The 6,077-nt window shown below is 30.1% G+C and overlaps 1 long non-coding RNA gene across 1 annotated transcript; it reads left to right on the top strand.

The window, feature by feature from the left end:
• Nucleotides 1–236: 236 nt before the first annotated feature.
• Nucleotides 237–2,751, top strand: LOC119581028. The gene is made up of 2 exons (XR_005229431.1): nucleotides 237–398; nucleotides 713–2,751. It is a non-coding gene; the product is annotated as an uncharacterized LOC119581028 (long non-coding RNA).
• Nucleotides 2,752–6,077: the final 3,326 nt, after the last annotated feature.

Genomic DNA, 6,077 nt, shown 5'->3' with positions numbered 1-6,077 from the left:
AGATGTATGCCTAACAGAATTTTAACAAAACATACAAGACTAAAACAACACTTACATAGACTAAAACTTGAAAATTACCCTACATGCAGATGGTGCAGACAAGAAGAAGAAACACAGAATATCTGATATTACAGTGTCCAAGATTCAACTCCTACAGAACATACTTAATAGATGCCCTAAGGAAGTAAAAATCAATAATCCTAATCTAAATCTTCTAATTACAGCTCAGATCTACCACCAACTAAAGGTACTACATTTGAGACACATGAAGATATTTCTACAGCGAACAAGATAACTGACTACATATAAGCTACAAAGGAAATCAAGAAAAGGATCCAGGGGATATAGACAATAATATAGTCTAAAACCCTATAAAAAGAAGAAAGAAAGAAAGAAAGGTAACACTATGGGTACTTAAACGTGTGGTTGATCTCTCTCTCTGTCCTATATCCTTTATTTTCGATTTGCACACATTTTGTTGTAGTTGAAAATTGTCTTACTTTTCGTCAAGGTAACCACTCTATACACTTACAATTATCAAAGCTGTAATATGCATGAAAATTTAATTTCCTTCGCTAATGATATAAATAAAAGTATTGGTAATGTCTACAAACTGACCATACCCCTTAGAGATCAAGACCATACTACTCCAGCCATAAGATAATACCATAGATGAAAAGTGCCCAATTGTTGGTCATTCTTTCCATTACAGGTAAATTTAATTTGTACTACATGGCGGTGAGAAACTGAAACTATACTGGAAAAAGTGCATCTTCGAACCAGCCACATTCACCAAGAAAATTAGATCTTGTAATATGTAGCCTATGGGAAAGTCTTAGATAAGTAACGAAAGAAAAACTTTGAAATGGTGAATATGAAATTGATAAGATTCTTATGTTAAAAAGAGGGAATTGTCTATAATTAATTTCCTCTTCTTTTATAGGGTCTCAGACTTTTGAAATCTATATTCCCTGGATCTGTGCTTCTTGATTTTCCTTTGTTGATTGGATTTTTTTTTTTTTTTATTATATCTATTAGTTCTGTTCTTTGTAAGAATATCTTCAGGTCTCTTAATATGTAGTATTTCTTAGCTGGTGTTTGCTCTCCTCCTGTTATTAAAATATTTTATTTGGATTTTTTTTTTTCTTTTTTTTGATAATTCAAATAATTTTACTCTGTGATAGTTAAATCTTGGGCACTGGAGTGTTAGGTATTCCATAGTTTCTTGTTCATATTGGCACCATCTGCATGTTCGATCTGTTTCCATTTTTAGTTTATGTAGATGTTGTTTTAGTCTTGTGTGTTATTTTTATATGTGTTAAACATCTAGTTTTCTGTTGTTGTTTTTTTCTTGACCATTAATTTGGTTTGTTGTCTTTGATGTCGTAGTTTCTTGTGTTTAGTATTTCTGTTAGTTTTTCTTCCCATGTTTTTCTGTTTTTGTTTTTTTATTTCTTTTATCAGATTGTTAATGTCTCTTGTTATAGCAGTGGGATTTGTTATTTCATGTGCTTTTTTTGCTGCTTGGTCTATTATTTCATTGCCTCTGATACCTTTATGTGATGATATCCATTGTAGTTTGATATTTTGTTTCTGTTTTGATAATGTGTGTATTGTCTGTTGTATTTCTTAGGTGATTTGTTTGTGTTTTTTAGGTCTGTGGTTGACTATTAACTGTAATGCTGAATGGCAATCTGTGAAGATTACAGCATTTGTTATTTTGTTGTTTTGAATGTATTCTAATCCTTGTCTTATTACAAATAACTCTGTTTCAGTGATATTTGTATTTTTTGGTAGCTTCCAGATTGTTATAATGTTTGCATATTGAATATATATTGGTGCTGAAGTTGAATTTGGTTCCTTTATTTTAGAACCATCATTGAAGTTTTTCTGTTGTTCTCTATATGTTATAATTTCTAACATTTGAAAATATTTTTTTATTATTTGTTCTGGAAGGTCTTTTGTTGGGTTTATACATATTGTGAGATGTCATACCATGGTGGTACTGGAGTTATATTCTGTATTTTATTAGTTATTATATTGATTCTGAATACTTTATAGGCTTCTAGTCCTCTGTAAGTTAATATTCTTTTGTCTTTTCTTGGATTATATTCTTTGATATTATTTATTACAATTTGTTTTATTGGTTTGTTATCTTGTTTCTCTAGTATTTTTGCTAGCTGTATAATTTTTTTTTCTTTCTTATTTCTAATGGTATATTGTTAGTTAATGCCTGAAGGAATACTATTGGGGTGGATCAAAAACAACCAGTTGCTATCCTTAGTGCTAAATTTTGTACTGTTTTTAGTTTTTTTAGTTCACTTTTCTTTGCATTTCCATAAATGGATATTCCATATTCTATTTTAGGCTTGATAAATATGTTATAAAGTTTTAGTAGTGTTTCTTTATTTGCTCCACAAGTGTACAAGGATAGTTTTTCATGATATCTATTCTTTTTAAGGATTTTATTTTTATATTTTCAATATGCTCTCTCCAGTTGAGTCTTAGTGAATTGAATCTTAATCGTAATGTTTATTTGTAAAATCAATTTCTTCATTATCTATTTTTATATTAGGTATATTTTCTATCATTTTATGTGTAAAACCCATTATTATTATTATTATTTTTTTTTAGTTTATCTTCAGATCCCATTTGGTTGCCCATTCTTTAAAATGTTTCAATGCTCTTTCTAGGCTATTTGTTGCTTCTGTCAAGTATTTGTTTATGGTTATTAAGGTTATATCCTCAGCATATATTATTTTATTTACATTTCCTGGTAATTTTATATCTTATTATTATATCAAATAATATTGGGCTTATTGGGGAGCCCTTTTTCTAGGTCTATACAAGCTACCAATGCATATTTCCCCCTTTAATTACATAATGTATGTGTCCCTCTATTACTTGTAATGTATCTATTGTACTTTTATTTGGTCTGAAACCTATAAGGTCTTCATCTAATTTATTATTTATCTCTAGCCAGCAATTTATTCTCTTTGTTATTTTTTTTTTTCGAAATTTTTCCCTAGAGTTGTTATACTGCTGATAAATCTATAAGATTTTAGCCTCCGGGCTAGTACAGTAGTAACGTGTCAGCCTCTCATCCGAGGGGTCGGCGGTTCGCACCCCGCCCAGTCGCGAGAAGTTGGAATTGTTGCCTGGAGGTTACTGCTGTGGCTGGGTACCACTGTGGATAAGGACTAAGCTCAGCCAGCTGACACACGTGAGCGAGTTGGCATTAGTCGACACAGGCCAGGCTCCCCTCATGGTATAGCCCGGGCGAGGCTAAGCTTCGCATATCGGGCTTATCCTTATGCTTATAAGATTTTGTCTTTCATGGGTTTTTCCAAGGTTTGTTTATTTGGTTTATTATGACATTTTTGAATTCTTGTGGATATTCTGCTTTACTCCAGTAATGGTTGATTTGTTTTAATATTTTCTCAATTATTTTTTCTGGGGCATATTTATAAAATTCATAAGGTATTTTGTCTGGACCATAGGCTTTATTTCTTTTAGTATTTCTTATTTATAGCAATAAAGTCACTAATATTTATTTATTTATTTATTTAATTCTATATTGTTTGGGAGGTTTAATATTCATTTTCTCTCTTCTGTCAGTATTCTTTTTAGGAATTTTATTTACTGCTATTAGATATTCATTTTTGAATAATGTTAATGTTTTTGACATCTCTGATACTGGGAGATCATTCTCTATCAGTGGATATTTAGTTATGATTGTTTTCCCAGTTAGTTCCAGATTTTCTTTGAAGGGGTACAATCTGAAGAGGTACACAAAAATTTGTAAGATTCTCTCTTCTCTCTTTCAATTATTTGTCTTGCTTTTATTTCAAAAAAATTATATTCTATTTGGTTTTCTTTTTTTTAGGTATTTTTCTCCATTTATTAAATGCTGTATTTCTTAATTTTATTATTTCATTACGTTTCTCATTCTTCTTCTTCTTTCTTCTTTTTATATGGTTTTAGACTTCTTATGTCTATATTCCCTGGATCTTGTTTCTTGGAATCTTCTCTCTGTTGTTTGAAGGTTTTGATCTCTGTTTTATATGATATTTATTATTCTTGTTCTTTCTCATTCCACCGTGGTTTATTTGGTTTTATATTGTTCTTCCCCAAATGTAAAACATTTTAATCCTGTATCTTTTAAAAGATTTATTATTTTGTTTAAAGGATTAATGTTTTCTATATCTTTATCCATCAATTCTCTCTGAAATCTGTTCCATCCTTCTTCTGTATAACTCCATTTTTTTTTTCTTTGGAATGAGTGGTTTTTATTAAGTTATTATCTTTAATGATTATTGGAAGATGGTCACTTCCTAGGTTTGGGCCTGTTTCTATTTCTAAATGGCTTGAGATGGTGTTGCTAACACCAGGTCTATTGTTGTTTCTTTTGCTTTTTGGATCAATTCTTGTTGATAGGCCTGGTCTTGTCAATAAAATTATATTATTTTGATAATTATTTCATATATACTTTTGCCTGTCTTATTTGTTAGCTTTATCTTTAGTTTTGAATTCCAACTAATGTGGTGGGTGTTAAAATCGGCTACGATTATTTTTTGATCTTCAATTTCTTTTATATAATATTCTAATTCCTCACTTTTTAGGTGTTACAGAGTTGTACATCAATAGAATATTTAGCCATCTCTTTTCATAATTTATCTCTATTCCTATTGTTTCTAGTCTATTATTATATCTGTCATTTAAATTTAAGGTTTTAAATTGTATTATGTTTTTTTATACAAAAAGCTGGGCCTCCTATTTGATCCATCCTATTATTCCTTATTACTTGATAGTTTTGGACAGTAAATTTATCTTTATGCTTTAACCATGTTTCACAAATACCTATTAATTTTGGTTGTTCTTTGTTTATTAAGTAATTTAATTCTATCTTTTTGTTCTGAACAGATCTTGTATTCCACAAGATTATTTTATTCATTTAGATATCTGATTAACTTTTTAAATATTGGCATTATTTCTTTTATGACATCTGTGATGATTTCTTGCAATGAGTTCATCTTGGTTATTACATTTGATATTATGCTGACCACTTCCTTTATTGTTTGTATCCATGGGAGATCTGTTTTTGTTTGGTTTTCACTTTGAGTATTCATTTCTTTAATTGGGATTGGTAATGGCCATGCTCCTGGAAAATCATTTTGGAATAAGGATTTAGTGAGTGAGTAGTTTGGATTATTTTGTTTTTCCCTTGAATCTTCTGTGTTGGTTTTGCTTTTCCTGGTGTATGTGTTCTATCTTTTTGTTTGTTGTTTGTATTTTTTTTCTTTCTTTCTTTCTTTCTTATGGGTGTTCTTTGTTCTGAGGTTAAACTCTGAGATTGGATTAATGTATGGGCATATGTTGTTGGTGTAGTGTGTTCTGTTGTTTGTGAATTTGTTTTAATTTTTTACTTGTTATTTGTTGTTAGTGTTAGTTGTATAATGATTATTTACTGGTGTTATTGGAATGATATCAATTGCAAATTCCTTTTGTACTTGTTTTAGTTCTTGGAACTGTTTCTTTATTTCTAAGTTGTTTGTTGTTGTCATTTTGGTGTTTATATTTTGTGCTTCTTTGTGTATTTTGCATATGTTTGTGTTGGGTGAATGATTTTCCTGGCAATAGAAGCAATATTCTGTATTTGTGCAATCTTTGTAACTGGGATTATATTGGCTACATTTACTGCATCGTTTTTTGTTTTTGCACGTCATTAATCCCATGGCCATACCTTAGACATTTGAAACATTTTGGAATTGAGGAGGTATATTGATTTACAGCGTATGAGGTATGCTCTATTGCTACTTTTCCTGATAGGGGACCTTTAAAAGTTAGTCTTAATGATTTTGTTACAGTCCATTTGTTTTCATTTTCTTTTTCCTTGTAAAATCTTTTTATTCTTATTATCTGTATGATTTCTGAATTTTTCCACTAATTGACCTTATTTTTTCTTTTATTTTCTCAGGACTTAGGTCCATCTCAACAGGACATATTGTTCCATAAGAACAACCTATTTTTCTTGCAGGAGGCTGGTTGTTTGCAAAAAATTTCCCATTCCCCTAGTT

The sequence above is a fragment of the Penaeus monodon genome, chromosome 14 (assembly GCF_015228065.2).
Source record: "Penaeus monodon isolate SGIC_2016 chromosome 14, NSTDA_Pmon_1, whole genome shotgun sequence".
Taxonomy (NCBI): Eukaryota; Metazoa; Arthropoda; class Malacostraca; order Decapoda; family Penaeidae; genus Penaeus; species Penaeus monodon.
The sequence above is the reverse complement of the archived record's forward strand: the minus strand, read 5'-3'. Positions and strand labels throughout refer to the sequence as shown.